Source organism: Corylus avellana, chromosome 5 (genome assembly GCF_965113065.1).
Source record: "Corylus avellana chromosome 5, dhCorAvel1.hap1.2, whole genome shotgun sequence".
Classification (NCBI taxonomy): domain Eukaryota; kingdom Viridiplantae; phylum Streptophyta; class Magnoliopsida; order Fagales; family Betulaceae; genus Corylus; species Corylus avellana.
In genome coordinates this window covers 22843296-22860874 of record NC_142494.1, presented here as the reverse complement: position 1 = coordinate 22860874, position 17579 = coordinate 22843296, and the positions used below count along the sequence as shown (strand labels likewise).

Here is a 17579-nt window from a genome sequence, read left to right as displayed (position 1 = left end):
TGAATGCAAAGCACGATCAATTTTGACGGAGTTGGTGTTCAAGGACTAGAATTACTTCCGTTTGGTGGAAGTAATCAAATAATTACAACAATAAAGGAGGATCCAAGATTCCAAATACCTCCTTTTCTGCTTAATTACTACTATTAATGCCATTATGCATAAACGATAACATTAGATTACAACTCACCATAACTAAACACAACCACCAAGGACTCTAGCATCACCCGAGACGATGAACAAACCGATAAGGCAATAACGCTCTTCAAGGATTGTATTATTATAAATACCGTATTCTACAACGCAAAACACCCACTTGCGTCTTACATAGAATATGATCAGAATCTCAAATCCTCTTAAAAAAGATTTAATAATAAAAATATAAAAGCATATTAATTAATTTGAAGACTAATTATATATGCAGCTGACACGCAGAAAGGGTTGGAGAATGGGAGTACCTTAATTATTTCATTTGCCCATTTGCTTTTGCATGAACGCCCTCACTTCCTCTATTAACGAACCATATTCGGGCATCACGCCGAAATTCCAGAACCCGTGGATCGCAGTCGGATAATCCACCAGGTGTACCTCTTTTCCGGATCTTTTCAGACCATCGTAGTACCTCAGGTCCCAATCCCGTAACAGGTCGAACCCTCCAATTACAACAAGCGTAGCCGGGAACCTCACGCCCGATATTTCACCCGCATTCGGCCCGAACACATTCGCCGCCGGGTGGTCCCTGTTCGATCCTTCCGGCAAAAAAGCTCTCCAATACCAGTCCGTCCCGTCCAGTCTCAGAGTCGGGCCCCAGAATAATCGTTTCTCGGACTCGACCCGCTCCTCCCCTCCGAAAAACGGCTGTACTGCTATGAGCCCGAGGAGGTTCACCCTCTTGAAGCCGTACTCGCCGGCTCTGACCGCTACGAAGTGGGCCAAGTTCCCTCCGGCACTTTCTCCGGCGATAAAGCAACGGTTAAGATCAGCATTGGGTGGCAGATCGCGTCCGTCCATTTCGTCGATGAATCTCAGCGCGTCGAACCCTTCTTCGTACTGGGACGGAAACCGATGCTCCGGCGCCAGCCGGTAGTTGACGGAGAAGACGATGGCGCGGAGCTCTCGGGCGAACTTGCGCGCCTGTTTGTCCACCGAAATCGAGTTGGCTTGGCCGATGATGTAGCCGCCGCCGTGGAAGAACACGATGACGGGCATGCCGACAACATCGTTTGGATCGCTGCCAGTGGGGGAGGGGGCTGGGTTGTAGATTCGGAACCAGAGGTCGCGAGAAGGATCGACGGTGATGTCGGAGGAGGAAACGCCATCGAGGGGTTTGAAAGAGGGAGGAGCTTTGAAGTCGAAGAAGTTGATGAGGCCGCGGTTGATGGTCCCGTTGGGACGTAATGCGGCATCGAAGATCCACGAAGTTGATGCCCTAAAGAGCTTCACATTCCATGGGATGTTTGGTTTGGGGTTTGCAGTTTGTGCAGACATTTTCGTCGAGATATCTCTCCCTCTCTCCTCTCTCCTCTCTTTGGGGACTCGGAAAATAATTGCTTGTGGAAAGCTTTTTGTTATCTTCAACGTGAAAACATTTGCCTTCAACGTGTGGACCCATTCTTGAGATTCCATTGAGAGACAATTTGATGCAGAATCGGTCCTACAATAATTATTCAGGGCGACCAATATTACTCTGAATATCTAATAATGCAGTTGAAGTATTTTTCCTGATTATTATCTTCAATAATAATTTAAAATATTACATCAACTTTAAAAACACACGATGACATTTGAATATCATTTGGTATTACTCATATTTGTAATATGATTAATACAGTTTACTGTTTACCTCAGTTCGCATGTATTGGTTGTTGTTAAATGTATTAATAGCTGAAAAGTTAACTCAAGATCAGTTTGGAGTAAAAAATTATGTGGTAGAAAGTGTTTTGGGAAAGGGAGAGAAAGTGTAGTGTACTGGCAACAATTATTCCAGTAGAAAAATATCCTGAGAAAGTAGAAAGGTGTGGTGGAGCAATTATGGAGAAGAGATACAACCATTTTTGCCCCTCCTCCGATCTTCCTACTCATGCTTCTTGTCCTTGTCTTCCTCTTCTCCTTGGTTCGGTGTGAACATCATGTTCTTTTCTTCAAGCGTTCTCATCTTTAATACACTCTTCTTTCTTCTTCAAAAGGCTTTCATTATCGGGTAAACTTCGATGCCTAAATCAATTTATTGGAATGTGAAGCACAAGATTTCCGTGGTCTTTGGTATCTAGTGTAGGGCCTATTTATAGGGAGAGAAATTGAGTTAGACATTGACTAAATCTCATATTTCAACTTGACGTGGGAGTGGGAGTGTTGAGAGTTTTAATTGGATATGGATAGACTCATACTCCAATGGTGTTTTCCTTATATTAGGGGATAAAGATCTCTTAAACCTTCTATATTGAAGTGAATGTCTGAATATCCCAGGAGGTGTTTGTCCCTGGACTTGTGTGTAATGGATGACTCTAGGTCCTGGGATAAGTCCTCTCCTAAGACTTGATCTTAATATGCTCTACATCCTCCCAGAGATATTTGTCAGGGAGTGACTCCCGGGTATTCTTCATATCCTCTCGAGATATGCCAATCCCGAAAGTTTTGCTATCCAGGTAGTGGATACGCTCTGTGGACCTATCATTAGTGTTGAAACTCGGGATTTGATGAGCTGGTTGAGTGGGATTTTTCCAACATAAATGTTGCTAGTTTGCGAGATTTTAATGTTTGTTCGGCATGGAAACGCAAAGCATAATCTAGATCACGAAGAATTGGGAAATTGTTCAAGTCTATGGAGTAGGTGAAGACATTAATTACATGGTGTCATGGTGTCATGGTGATTATGTCGGTTGATAAGATACATAGATGAGGTGGCTCATGGCTTGAGAAAGGAAAGCGGTTTGTATCTTGGGATTTGGCTTCTATGCGGTAGTGCAAATTACTGCACATTTATTGTAGTTTACTCGGATGGTCGAGATTTGATCAATACATTATTAACCCAAAAACTAACGGAAACATTTTTTCTGTTGAATTTTCTTTTGTTCCACAACAAATCAAAATACTTTAAACTTCCTCAACATTGCTTTGATTATTCATGAATGAAATCGAAATGAATTTCTCTTAAAAAAAAAAAAAAAAAAAAAAAACTTTAAACTTCCTCAACACTGCCTTTCTTAATTAACATTTTCAAAAACTCTGAATTTTGTACAAACCCATCTCAAGATTCCGTTCTTGATTGCGAAGTTGCCTCCCCAGCTGGATCAAACTTCCACCGGCACAACACCCCTGCAACACTTAATCCTTACATTGGGTTCAAACTCTACCCTCATTTCCTGGAGATCTTTGTTCGACATTTTAGCAAACATGTTACGAGCATAAATTACATAACCGCATTCCACATATTCTTCAATCATCGTATAGCAAAAATATACAAAACCCATCCTTATTGAGATAGAACACACCATCTCCCCAAATATTACATCCCTCTAAAGCGTTGAAACAACGTGATTTACCATTGGAAACGTAAAACTATCATGAGCCTTGAAGCAACGAAGACGGGTTCTAACTCTTTTTATACTATGAGATATCTGGCATGGGTTTGTATCAGAGTTTGATGGTCCTTAATTGCTGAATCCAATAGCCAAGAAGAAGAAGAAGAAGAAGAAGATATGGGGAGGTATTTTCGCCTTCCCCTTAATTAATGGCGTCAAAGTGTAATTTGCTTTGAGTTTTTGAGAAAAAACTAACCATTATGAATGCATTTGCCACATAAGATGAGAAGTCACAGAAACACGTCTCTAATTCCTGGGGTGAAACGAAAAAAAAAAAAAAAGGAAAAAAGAAAGATGAAGCCATGCACTAAGAATTACAGATCAAATAGATGAGCTACAATGACTAGATATAAACAAAAATCAAGTCATTAATTTTGTACATAAAAAGAAGTACATCTTAATTCTTTCAAAGACAAAAGAAAGTGGAAGGTTTAATTACAGATTTCCACAAACTTACCAGTTAATATTCGATTTTCTACTTGGTGAGTGCCTTTTTCGTCCCCGAATCCACCGTTTTTCCTCCAAGTTACTAATTTTTAAGTTACTTTTTTACTCATCAAAACTTTCTTAGCTCATTTGTTATTTTGTTTCGTATTATCTTTTTTAGGTAAATTTAATTATTTAATCAACATTTTAAAACTCTTTTAACGTGTGGGATCAAACTCATTTTTAATAGGTGAGGCGTGAAAATTTAATTTAAATAAGGGTAAATTGATGTGGTTAAGGTTCTAACTGAAGACAGTTGGCTCTTATATCATATTAAACAAACACTTGTTCCAAAAACTAAAGCTTAATAGGAAAAGATAAATTTCATTTAATCAACTCTTTAACGATCTTCAAATTCCTAATTTACTTTGGCTTTTATTTGTCCTCTGCTTTGTTGGTATCGTCCGAACTTTCAGTTTCTAATTAGTAACGTTGCAAGCGGAGCAACAATTATTCCGTAATTCTTGACGAATTTACAATAATATCCTGTTAGACCAAAGAAGCTTCATAATCGGTAATTCCGCTACGGTTCTCGGTCAAGGCCATTCTTGTATAACCCTTTTTTAAAATCAACAATTAACGATATCTATCAGTTTTCAAATAGATTTCAATTTTTAACTTATTTCATTAATTTTGCTATTAATTAATTCGTTATGATGTGGGGAATTTCTGGTCATATCTTGTTGTCCAGGCAGAGAGAAGTCAGATTTTTTTTTTTTTTTTTTTTAAATTCAAAAGGCAAGATGAATCCATCAATGTGCTATTCTATACTGTTGAAACGATAGTAACACATGTTTGAAAACATCACTCAAGAGAAGTTTAGACGATAAAAACTGCATTCGCTTTCTCAAGACTAGGCTTTGTTTGGTAATGGGGATGGGGTTGGCCTAAACACTGTTCATCACCATTTCCCAAAAAAATCAACATCAAAACATTCTAACTTTTTCACTTTTAATATCAAATCATTCACTTTTTATTATTATTCAAATAAAAAAATCACTACAAAACAAAACTTTTTCACTTTTCCATACCACTTTTTCATTTTTTTTATACCAAACATTCTTACTTTTTTTCACATCAATCTACATCAACTACAGTATTTAGGTCATCCCATTTGCCAAACACCCCCTAATAGAAGTATACCTTAGTACCCACCCCACCAAAAAGTACTCTAGCATCAAACAGGATTCTATTATTATAAATACCCTATGCTACGACCATACCAAGTTGGGTCTCTCTCTCTCTCTCTGTTGGGGGGCAGTGGCGGAGCCACGTTACACCTTGGGGGTGCCGTGGATTTTTAATTTTTAATTTTTTTTTTTTTTTAACCCAAGGCACCCTTGGGTTAAAAAAAAAAATCTTTTTACAATTTTACCTACCCATTTTTCAAGACACAGCAACCCTTCATCTGCACCCCCATTTAACCAGGGCAATTTGAGCACATATTTATGAACTTTTATAGATATTTTTTGTGATGTATATATTGTGTGAATTACTAAATTGTTAGGGTGGAGAAAATTTTTAAGACGCCAAAAAAATTTTAGCAGCACCCCCAATATAAAATGGCTGGCTCCGTCACTGTTGGGGGGTAAGCCAAATATTAGAGCTACAGAGCGAAGATCCAGAAGACAATTGTAGCTACAAGGCTAAATAGTAGCTTAGAGTCGAGACTGAAAAATTAGAATAAAAGCATTAAAAATATCGTCGGTAAAGGTAATTTAATCGGTTGTGAACTACGCCTAGTGAAGCGGAGGTCACTAATTCGAATCCCCTCTCCTCTTTCCTTGTGTAGACATGCTAAAAAAATAATAAAAATAATAAAAAGCATTAAAAAATCTGTCCTATAATTGTGTTCTTATGACAGGAGAGACAACTTGGAAGTCCCACGGGCCGATCAGAGTTCATTAAAAATTTAAAAAATTTGATCACTCCTATGTGCAGCATTTCTTTTTAATTACTCTCTCAATAATGCAGTTGAAATATTTTTGAATATTTAATAATATAATTGAGTTTCTTGATTGTTTTAAAGGTAAATATATTATAAATTCATTAGTCAATTCGTCAAAATTGTAAAATTCTTAAGGTTTTTTTTTTTTTTTTTTTTTTTGAGAGTTTTTACTTTCTGGGTTAATCAAAATGCGAAATAAATTTCCACTGTTAAATTTTCTCAAATATATGTAATGCTCATTAGTCCCAATCAAAACGCACCGCTTTGTCACGTCAGCATAATAATTTTTTTATTAATTTAATTTAAAAAAATTAAAAAAAAAAATTTGAGGCCGGGTGGCTAGCAAGCCACCCCCAAGGGGTAGTTGGGCGGGTGTTTGGACCGGTGATGGCTTGGATGGTAGAGGCAGATGATGATGAAGAGGCCAACGGTCTAGAGATGATGTTCGATGAAAGGCTTCAAAGAGAAAAAGAAAGGGATGGTAGTAGGTGTTGGGTGACAATGTAAGTCATTCTTGTTGGGTGGTCTTGGGCCTATCTTAACCCCAAAAGTTAGCTCAAGAAATGAGGTTTTCCCTCACACTTATAAACTGACTACCAGTCCCTTCCACAACCGATGTGGGATAACCCCAACAATTCTTCACTGCTATGATACCATATATATTAGAAGAGGAATTCAAATTCGCTCACAGTGCAAAATGGTTATTTTTGCTGAAATTGTGATTCTTTGTTTTCTGCCGCTAATAAGAATCACAAACGTTTCTTAGACAGTTATTTTATATTTTAGTTTTGTTGCCTTTTCTTATGCTCAACATGCTGCTAGCCCTCTTCCTTCCAAGTTCTTGTCCATGGTATTTCTTGGAAGGACAAGAATTGGACATAAGTTTCTTCATTCTACACGTCTAGATGCTTACTTTTTCTTGGCTCATTCTATGGCTGTATCTGGCAGGTGCAGGAACATAATCATCCCCACATACTTCTTCTGCAAATTGGGAACACTTTCTGCAAACTTCCTGGTGGGCTTTTGAAGCCAGGAGAGAATGGTATGATATTTCCTCTGTTATAATTATCACAGGGCCTGAGTTTTCTTCTTGTTTTTCTCCCTGCTTCATGAATTTCTTAGTATGAAGTTTTTTCTTTCTTCTGTTTACTTTATGTGATTACAGAAATTGAGGGTTTGAAAAGGAAGCTGACCAGCAAGCTTGGTGCTACTGTGCCTGCTCTTGTGCCAGACTGGCAGGTATTATTCTGTTTTATTTCGTCTCTGAGTATAGGATGAGAGGAGATGCGGGAAATTGATATGGGGATTGGAAACATATGTGTATTATTACCGAAAGTGAGTGGAGACGAAAAGAAAATGGTAATAGACATAGGCAGGATTGCCATATCATCTGAGACTGATGGAAAACAACCAACGACTGAGAAGAAAAAACTTCATGCAACTGTCGGAGCTCGCCCACATGAAGAATCGATACAACGACATCATCTACTTCATTCAAAACCATGTAAAACCGGCGCCGTTTGAGCAAAGAAGCGGTGATTTTACTGCTGCTCCTCATAGAGTTGGATTCTTCATGCCAAATGCAAAGTGCTGTTAATTATGTGGGCGTTCATGGGGCTAAAAGCTGCAGCCTAAGCCTTGGTAAGCCGGCTCTGGTGGCTTCAAATGAGGAAAAGAATACTACTGTGAAGCTCTTTGGAGTCCCTCTCTCAGTGGGAAGAAGAGATTGTATTCAGAAAAGGTTTCAGATGCTGTCACCCAACACCCGCTACCATCACTTTCTTTTTTCTCTTTGAAGCCTTTCATCGTCTCTGCACCCTTGGCCTCTTCATCATCGTCTACCTCTACCATCCAAGCCATCACCTGTCCAAACACCAGCCCAAGGAAACAAAAATCAGTAAATTGCCACTCAGATATACAGTATAACATTTGACCAATCCAAAACAACATAAACATATGCTTTGGTCTCTTTCCCAACATAGTCTCAGCAACCAAACAGAGAATACTAAAAATATCAAACACCCAGAAAGCAAAACGACCATTCACCAAAATGAGAAATACCCGTCAAAATCAGATCCAAAACGACCACAAATGCTCACATAACCATGCGAAAATTAAAAACCCAAAAACAGAGCTACCCCTTCAATTTTTTTTTAAATAAATTTTAAATTAAATTAATAAAAAAAATTATTATACTGACGTGGTAAAATGGTGCGTTTTGATTGGGACTAACGGGCATTACATAAATTTGAGAAAATTTAACGGTAGGGATTTATTTGGCATTTCGATTGACCTAGAAAGTAAAAAATCTAAAAAAAAAAAAAAAAAAACTTATGAATTTTTATAGTTTTAGTGGATTGATTCAAGTATATATATATATATATATATATATATATATATATATATATATATATATATATATATATATCCAAGTGGTGTCCAAATTTAAAAATAAAAATAAAATTTCATTTTTATAAAATTACCATTGGTTGTTTGGGGGGAGGGGAGACATTCTCAATTGGATGGTAGTTTTCGAGTAATTCTAGAAGTCTATCTAAGAATGATGTGGCTATTAAAATTACCATTGAGCTTGTGATTTATCATTATTAGATTTTGATCAAATGGTGATTTTAATAGTCCCATTATTCTTGGAAAGATACAAAAGAGACTTCTAGAATTACTCGTAGTTTGAGGAGAGTATATAGGCTTTCTCCTAAAAGAAATTATAACATTAATTAGAGCATTAAACATAACTTCATTCATATGGGCATGGAACATGATCCTCTCTCTGATTAGTTATACTTTAGGATATTTTTGTCGTTTCAGAGATCCTAATTCCATGCGCATCTAACCATGACCATGTGACATGAGCCCCCGTTTTACTTTAAAACTTTTCTTTCTTTTGTTTGATAAAAATCATTTAAATACAAATTGATTCCTAAAATGAAGGTAAACTTTTGTAAAGATATGTACAGGTTTTGAAAAAACTTAATGCTATAAAGCACTTTGTAGAAGTGTTAAGCTAAAATACAATTTTCGGGAAAACAAAACAATAGAAACTTTTCTTCTCGCTTAAAATATCTAGAAACTCAATATTAGCTTTTGATATTCTCATAAGCCCATTTCTTATTCAAGCATCAAGCATACAACTCTACTCAACCTAAGGCATCAAGCATACAACTCCGCTCGAACTAACTTGTGGTGCGCATAAAATTCCGCTTGACCTAAAGCATCAAGCGTATAACCCCACTCAACTTAGAGCATCAAACGTACAACCCTAGTATGCATATTACGTGCAATTGGGGTAAGATCACGCAACATACCGTGACCAAAAAAAAAATAAAAAAAAACTTTGGCTACAAGTTTTAGGTCACACATATGACCTCAATTTGGAAAACACTTTTCAAAATGTACGTCCCAACCATTAATCTCTTTTTGAGCTCAAAATCAATTGTCTTCCCCTCCAAATTAATATTTCAGTGTTTTTCAGCTGTTTTTAGAAAATATATTTTTAACTTCAATACCTTAATTGCTCTAATAATCATCCCCTTCATGAATTAGAAAAAAAAAAAAAAAAAAATCATCCCCTTCATGTACCAATTCGATCGTACCACACATATCTATCAAATTTTATCATTATTATACTTATTTTTACATTTTTAATTCATGTTTTTGAAGTGGGGTGTTACATCTACTTCCTAAAAGCATCACACAAGAAGTTCTAAATATTTCTCTACTTTATTTAAATTCTATTTTTTTTATTGGTTTTAGTTAGTTGGTTTCTTGGTTAGAAGGGTTATATTTTTTTTTCTCACTTCCTTACATTAATGAAACAATTGACTGAGTTGGGAATTGAACTAGATCCTCTCTAATTCATTTGAATTGGAGAGCATCTTGTTCATTATATTTTAAGGATGTTTTTGTTATTTCACTTTTTGAAAAAACAAAAATGCCTTTCAAATATAAATCACTGAAAACTTTCCGGTGGTTCCTAAATTCAGAGAACGGTCATATGTTTCCGTTGAATGTAAAAAATTTGTTGGTCTTCGCAATAAATTCAGTTGATTGCAATCAATCATGAGTTAAAACAATACACCAGATGAGAAACCTACAAATAAATGGATGTCAGCTAAGAAGATTTTAATGCATCGTGTTCAACAAATTCTTATTTATATTAATAATTTGGGAATAGAAAAAATAGATAAATAATAATAATAATATTTAGAATAGAAAAGTGAAAATAAATAGGATCACCCAGGCCAATGAACAAACCAATAACGATAGCTCTTCAATGGCGGGATTGTATTGTTATAAATACCGTATTCTACAACGCAAAACCCACTTGCGTCTTACTGACTCTAACATAGAATATGAGAATCTTAAATCCTCTTAAAAAAGATTTAATAATAAAAATATAAAAGCATATTAACTAATTTGAAGGGTTGGAGAATGGGAGTAGCTTAATTAATTATTTCATTTGCCCATTTGCTTTTGCATGAACGCCCTCACTTCCTCTATGAACAAACTATATTCGGGCATCACGCCGAAATTCCAGAACCCGTGGATCGCAGTCGGATAATCCACCAGGTGTACCTCTTTTCCGGATCTTTTCAGACCATCGTAGTACCTCAGGTCCCAATCCCTTAACAGGTCGAACCCTCCAATTACAACAAGCGTAGCCGGGAACCTCCCGCCCAATATTTCACCCGCATTCGGCCCGAACACATTCGCCGCCGGGTGGTCCCTGTTCGATCCTTCCGGCAAAAAAGCTCTCCAATACCAGTCCGTCCTGTCCAGTCTCAGAGTCGGGCCCCAGAATAATTGGTTCTCGGACTCGACCCGCTCCTCCCCTCCGAAAAACGGCTGTACTGCTATGAGCCCGAGGAGGTTCACTCTCTTGAAGCCGTACTCGCCGGCTCTGACCGCTACGAAGTGGGCCAAGTTCCCTCCGGCACTTTCTCCGGCGATAAAGCAACGGTTAAGATCAGCATTGGGTGGCAGATCGCGTCCGTCCATTTCGTCGATGAATCTCAGCACGTCGAACCCTTCTTCGTACTGGGAAGGGAACCGATGCTCCGGCGCCAGCCGGTAGTTGACGGAGAAGACGATGGCGCGGAGCTCTTGGGCGAACTGGCGCGCCTGTTTGTCCACCGAAATCGAGTTGGCTTGGGCAATGGCGAAGCCGCCGCCGTGGAAGAACACGATGACGGGCATGCCGACAACGTCGTTCGGATCGCCGCCAGTGGGGGTGGGGGCTGGGTTGTAGATGCGGAACCAGAGGTCGCGAGAAGAATCGACGGTGATGTCGGAGGAGGAAACGCCATCGAGGGGTTTGGGAGAGGGAGAGGCTTTGAAGTCGAAGAAGTTGATGAGGCCGCGGTTGATGGTCCCGTTGGGGCGTAATGCGGCGTCCAAGATCCACGAAATTGATGCCCTGTAGAGCTTCACATTCCATGGGATGTTTGGTTTGGGGTTTGCAGTTTGTGCAGACATTTTCGTCGCTGCGAGATATCTCTCCCTCTCTCCTCTCTTTGGGGACTCGGAAAAAAATTGCTGGTGTAAAGCTTTTTCTTATCTTCAATGGGGGTGGGTGAAACCGAAACATTTGCCTTCAATATGTGGACCCATTCTTGAGACTCCATTGAGAGACAATTTAATGTATAATCGGTCCTCATCCTATAACGGTGAGATCAACCATAAATATTTTTGAATATTTAATAATATAATTCTTCTTTACTCAATATCACAGTATCACAGTAGAAAGCCAAAACCACATCTGTAGGCTGTAGCTGTAGCTGGTCATGGTGGCCGGAAGGATAAATGAAGGAAAACATGGGAGACATCGGGAGATTCAGATATTCAACAGTCGAAAAGTGAACCCCAAGAGTTTGGAGGGCGAGGATTAAGTTAAGAAAATCGCATGGTGAGGATTAAGTAATGGAGTTGTTATTATGAGGCAACAATTCATCAAGTAAAAAAGTGTGCTGAGAAAGTATATAGGTGTGCTGTAGGCTGGAGCAATTATGGAGGATACTGAAGTCAAGTACCCTTTTCCAAAGGAAAAGGATACGACTTTGTTACAGTAACAACGCTATAAATGACTGTTCAAAAAAAAAAACACAATACTATAAATGCGGCAGTAGACTAACGGCCAGGATCCACCAAAATAATAAAGAGAAAGGTAAGCTTGAGAGAGAGAGAGAGAAAGAAAAAAAGAAATTGCAAAGGCACCACACGTTGAGAGCATCTGGTTCTGTCACTAGATCAAGCGAAGCAACTTGCGTGGCTGAACGGGAACGCTAGAAATTACTTTTGTGTTATTTTTATGTTTTTTCAAAAATTATGTTGCTTTTAAATTATTATTAATTTGCAATTAATTATTATTGAATTTTGATCATATTAATTATATGCAAGGCACATGACCAATTTTTCATCAATTCTAATAATCAACAGTAACTAAGATTTGTGGAGCTCTTTTAAAAATGATTGTTAGTTCAAGTGATTTAAGTATATTTTCCCCATATTACATCAATAAGAGCAAAAAATATAAACATGTCCAATAAACTTTTATAAGTACGATGTAAAAAACAATCACATCAGTGGGTCATGAGTAACGATATCAACCCCTATTTGACATGTGGCATTTAACTCTCATTCGAATGGAAGTTTTGAACTCCAAATCTTTCCCAAGGCTTAAGTTAGATTTTCAACTTTTATGAGCCTCACCGCTTAAGTCAATTACGGCAATATTGCACATAAGGGTAATGATATACTGCACGCCGGACATAATTTTTTTTTTTTAAAAAATAATAATAATAAAAAAAAATTATGCCCGGCGTGCATCACTGTTGATACACGTCAGATGTGCAGTATATCACTGCCCTGCACATAATAGTAAACTTGGCTTAACTTTTGTTATAATAATCAAAATTGTGTATATGACTCTAATTTGGCAAGCTCTTTTCAACATGCACGTCGTGGCCACCCAACTATAATTTGTGGGTGCCTTTTTCACAACCCAAATCCACCATTTTTCCAAATCCGTTATCAAAAACAACATTCTTCAAGCTTGGCAATTCTTGAAGTCCCTTACCATTGAAGACAAAGAAGACACCAAGATGGTGTTCATCTTTAGAGATATGGAAGACCTTACTAGGGTTTTGAATAACTCATTGGAATATTAAAGGTACTCTCTTATTCTTGAAGCATTGGGGTAATGATGAAACCTTTGATGAGATTGAGTTTGTGAAAGCGTCCATCTAGGTCCAAGTTTAGGGACTTCCCTGGGATCGTATGAGTATTGCCAATGCCGCTATTATTGCCGAAAGTCTAGGGCGGCTAATAGAAGTGAATAAGTCAGTTTGAAGCCTTGCCGGAAAAGTTTCCTGAGAATCCGTGTTCTTCTCCCTCTGGATGATCCTCCAACCCAGCTAACCTATCCCATCCCCACCAACTCACTTGTGTTGAGCCCCATTTCTATCTTGGGGGCCAATTCCTGCCCTTCCTTTACGGCTGTATTAATTGGAAAGGCTCATCTTGTCAACTTTCAGCTGAGCCCAATCCCTTCCTCATTAATGCTTTCGAAAGTCCCCAATCTCAATAGCCTCCAACTCCAATTTTCCAACAACTCGTGGGCTTTAACTTCCAACTCACCTGCTCCCACGTGTTCTCTACATGATGATTATATATGTTCATTCCTCCACTTCTAACTTTTCTAGTTCTCTTATAACTAGTTCCCCAAAAACCCATACTTCCATTCTGCCACATATATTGACTCCTTTTATTGAATCCATTTCTGATGTTACATTGATTTCCTCTTCTAGAAACCCCACCTTGTCTTCCTTATCTAAACTCCCAAAATACCCCTCTGGTCCTCTTCCCAGAAAACACTTCCATCCATACACCAAACAAATTAGCTCTTCCTCTCCCACTTACAGACCTGGTCCTTTACCTCCTAAAAAACCTAAATTAGGTCCTTATCTCCCACCTTTTGTTAGTGCCGATGGGGCTTTTGGTGTTAAGGAAGGATGTTTTCATCCACCGGTGACTCTCTCTCTAATAGGGTGGTGGGTTTTTTCTTGCGCCCACCTCCTCAATGAAGGCATTGGTATGGAATTGCCGGGGTTTGGCTTTTGCCCCGACAATTTGCACAATTCGAGCCCTTGTCACGATAAAATTATAAATAACAGCCTTGAGAAATGAAAGATTCTTCTTAACTGCCATAAAAACATATGCATACCGCCTCTTCTTGCGATAAAAATCACAAATACCCAAAATTTCAATTCCAAAATTACAACCCAGATGGATATATAATAAGCAAACATACCAAAAATAGAATTGATAGGGTCCAAATTGGCTCTAATGCCATGTTAAAACTTAAATCACCACATATACTAATTGTTTCAAAAAACTTAAGTTCATAGAAAGAGATCATTTAATCAAATATTCTAACATTTCCTCAGGATTTGAACTCATGGCGTATGCTCTAATACTATGTTAAATCACCGCTAATCATTACAAAAGCTTAAGTTCATATAGAAAAGATAATTTAATCAAATATATATATTATAATATGATTTGACACCGCTAGCTTCTGGTTCCGCCTTGGACCCAACTGATCAGGCGCACCATGTCACGCTCAACCCCATAGGATTCCAATGTAGTTGTTAAAGCACGCGAGGAGGGAATGAGTGATATGTTTCAAGCTATTAATTATATCATTATACAATAATATCTATTCTTACGTAAAACCTAAAATTATTTCCTCTTAAAACGATTTAAGAAAATAAACGCATGTTTACACGTGCAGAAATGATAATGAAAATTATTTGAACCTTGTTGCTCACACGCGTCAGGCTAGTACCTCATTTCATTTGTCCATTTGCTTTTGCATGAACTCCCTCATTTCCTCTATAAACAAACAACATTCGGGTCTCACGCCCAGGCTCCAGAACCCGTGGGCCGCATTCGGATAATCCACCAGGAATACTTCTTTTCCGGATCTTTTCAGCCCCTCGTAGTACCTCATGTCCCAATCACGTAACGGGTCGAACCCTCCAGTGAAAACAAGCGTAGACGGGAACCTCACGCTAGAGATTTCATCAGCTTTCGACCCGAACACATTCGCCCCCGGGTGGTTCCTGACCGACCCGTCTGGCAAAAAAGCTCTCCAGAACCAGTCCGTCATGTCCAGACTCAAAATCGGGCCGCGGGAAAATCGAATCTCGGACTCGACCCGCTCCTCCCCACCGAAAAACGGTTGTACTGCTATGAGCCCGAGGAGCTTCACCCTCTTGAACCCGTACTCGCCGGCTCTGACCGCTACGTGGTGGGCCAGGTTCCCTCCGGCACTCTCTCCGGCTAGAAAGCAACGATTAAGATCAGCATTTGCCGGCATGTCGCGTCCGTCCATTTCGTCGATGAATCGCAGCGCGTCGAACCCGTCTTCGTACTGGCACGGGAACCTATGCTCCGGCGCCAGCCGGTAGTTGACGGAGACGACGATGGCGCGGAGTTCTCGGGCGAGCTGTCGCGCCTGTTTATCCACCCAATTCGAGTTGGCGTTGCCGAAGACGAAGCCGCCACCGTGGAAGAACACGATGACGGGCATGCGGACGACGTCGTTTGGTTCGCCGCCAGTGGGGGTGGGGTCGTAGAGGCGGAACCAGAGGTTGCGAGAAGAGTCAACGGTGGTGTCGGAGGAGGCAACGCCATGAGGGGGATTGGGGGAGGGAGAGGGAGGGACTTTGAAGTCGATGAAGTTGAGGAGGCGACGGTTGACGCTCACGTTGAGGCGGAATGAGGCGTTGAGGATCCCCGAAAATGCTCCCGTGAAGAGCTTCAACTTCCATGGGATGTTTGGTTTTGGGTTTGCTCTTTGTTCGACATTTTCGTCGCCACGGGACATCTCTCTGTCTCTGTCTCTGTCTCTGTCTCTCTGTGTGTGTTGACAAATGCAGCTAAGGAGCATCTGGTGGGTGTTTTTTCTTATTGTCAATGCGTGTTCGAGGCTGAAAAATATGCCGATAATTATTGTATTATTATTTTGCAAAATGGGTCCTATAATTGTCTTCATATGACAGGTCACAGGTGAGATAAATTAAATAATGCAGTTTGAAATATTTTTATTGAAATTTTAATAATATAGTTGAAGTATTTTTCTTTATTGTTTAACGGGTAATCGGTAATGTAATTCACGCGTAATGAAGTAGAAGTTACTAGTTCGAATCCTTCTCCTCACTTTTTTGTGGACATGTCAAAAAAAAAAAATTGTAATTGTAACGTCTCACTCAGATAAATGCTCAATTTCATATGTTTATCAACATTACTTTATTAATAAGGTTGCGCTATTATTATTGCCTAGTTTAGATAGCCTCAAAATACTCGGCCTCTATCTGAAATATATGAGTCGATGTCTTCGGGTTCTTTGGCGTCTTGTATGATTATGACGGTAAAATCAAATAATTTTACAGGTGAAATTATGAGTTCAAATTAACTTAATACAATAAAACGCTTTGCGGAAGTGTTTAGGTAAAAATCATTTTTCTGTGAAAACAAAATAAGAAAAAGACTTTTTTCTCACTTGAAATATCAAACTAAAACCCAGTACTAGCTTTGATACTATCATAATCCCATATATTCAATCATGTAAATATGTACATATATCAATATATCAATTCATTTGCTTGGTAAAGTGATAATGAAACAATATACTGAAAACATGTCATGCTATACCACTCTACTATATATAAACATATAATTGATACCGAAAGCGATGATCAATTGTGTAATTTGTTCTACTTCCTTTCATGGGACCTTTGTCGAATAAACAATCTTCATTCGGCTTGGGCATGTTGATGTACAACCACGCTCAACCTAGGACATCAAGCGTTGGTACCAAGCATACAACTCTGCTTGACCTAGGGTATCAAGCGTACAACCTTGTTCAACCTAGGACGCCATATACTTATGCTCCTTTCATTTCCCATAAAAATTATACTTATTCCCTTCTTTCACTTTTCCCTTCTCAAAAATCTTCTGATGAAAATGTTTTTCAACGTAAAATGTTTTTCGACAATAAATGTTTTCAGCGAAAAACATTTTCCAATGTTTGGAACGTACGAAAAACCAATTTATATATATTTTCATTCAATCATATTAAACTTTAAATTATGAAAATATTCCGACTAAGTCTCGACAGTGACCAGGCCAGGTCCCGCGAGTCCTGATCAGGTCTCAACAAGGTCTCAACCAAGTCCTGGCTATGTCCAGGTCGAGTCTCGACGAGGTCCCAACCGAGTCCTGACAAAATCCCAACCAGGTCCCAATGATGTTCTAACCAAGTCCCAACATGGTCCTAGTCAAGTCTCGGTTAGGTCCCGACACGTCCTAATCGGATACCAATCACATAAACCCTATTTTCTCTCATCTCTATTGTTTGAAACCACAAACTCACTTTACAAAGCTAACAACAAATCGTACACAGCCCTCCATTAGAAGAAGAGATTATCTTATGTTCAATTTTATAAAGAAATATTTCAAGAATATTTTCGTCATTCTGAATTAAA

At 38.8% G+C, this 17579-nt stretch overlaps 3 pseudogenes; all 3 read right to left on the bottom strand.

Annotated features, from left to right (window-relative positions):
* Nucleotides 1-251: 251 nt before the first annotated feature.
* On the bottom strand, nt 252-1662 carry LOC132181305 (putative carboxylesterase 18 pseudogene; annotated as a pseudogene).
* An 8651-nt stretch (nt 1663-10313) lies between these two features.
* On the bottom strand, nt 10314-11548 carry LOC132182738 (putative carboxylesterase 18 pseudogene; annotated as a pseudogene).
* A 3260-nt stretch (nt 11549-14808) lies between these two features.
* Nucleotides 14809-15932, bottom strand: LOC132182967 (putative carboxylesterase 18 pseudogene; annotated as a pseudogene).
* Between the last annotated feature and the right edge of the window lie 1647 nt (nt 15933-17579).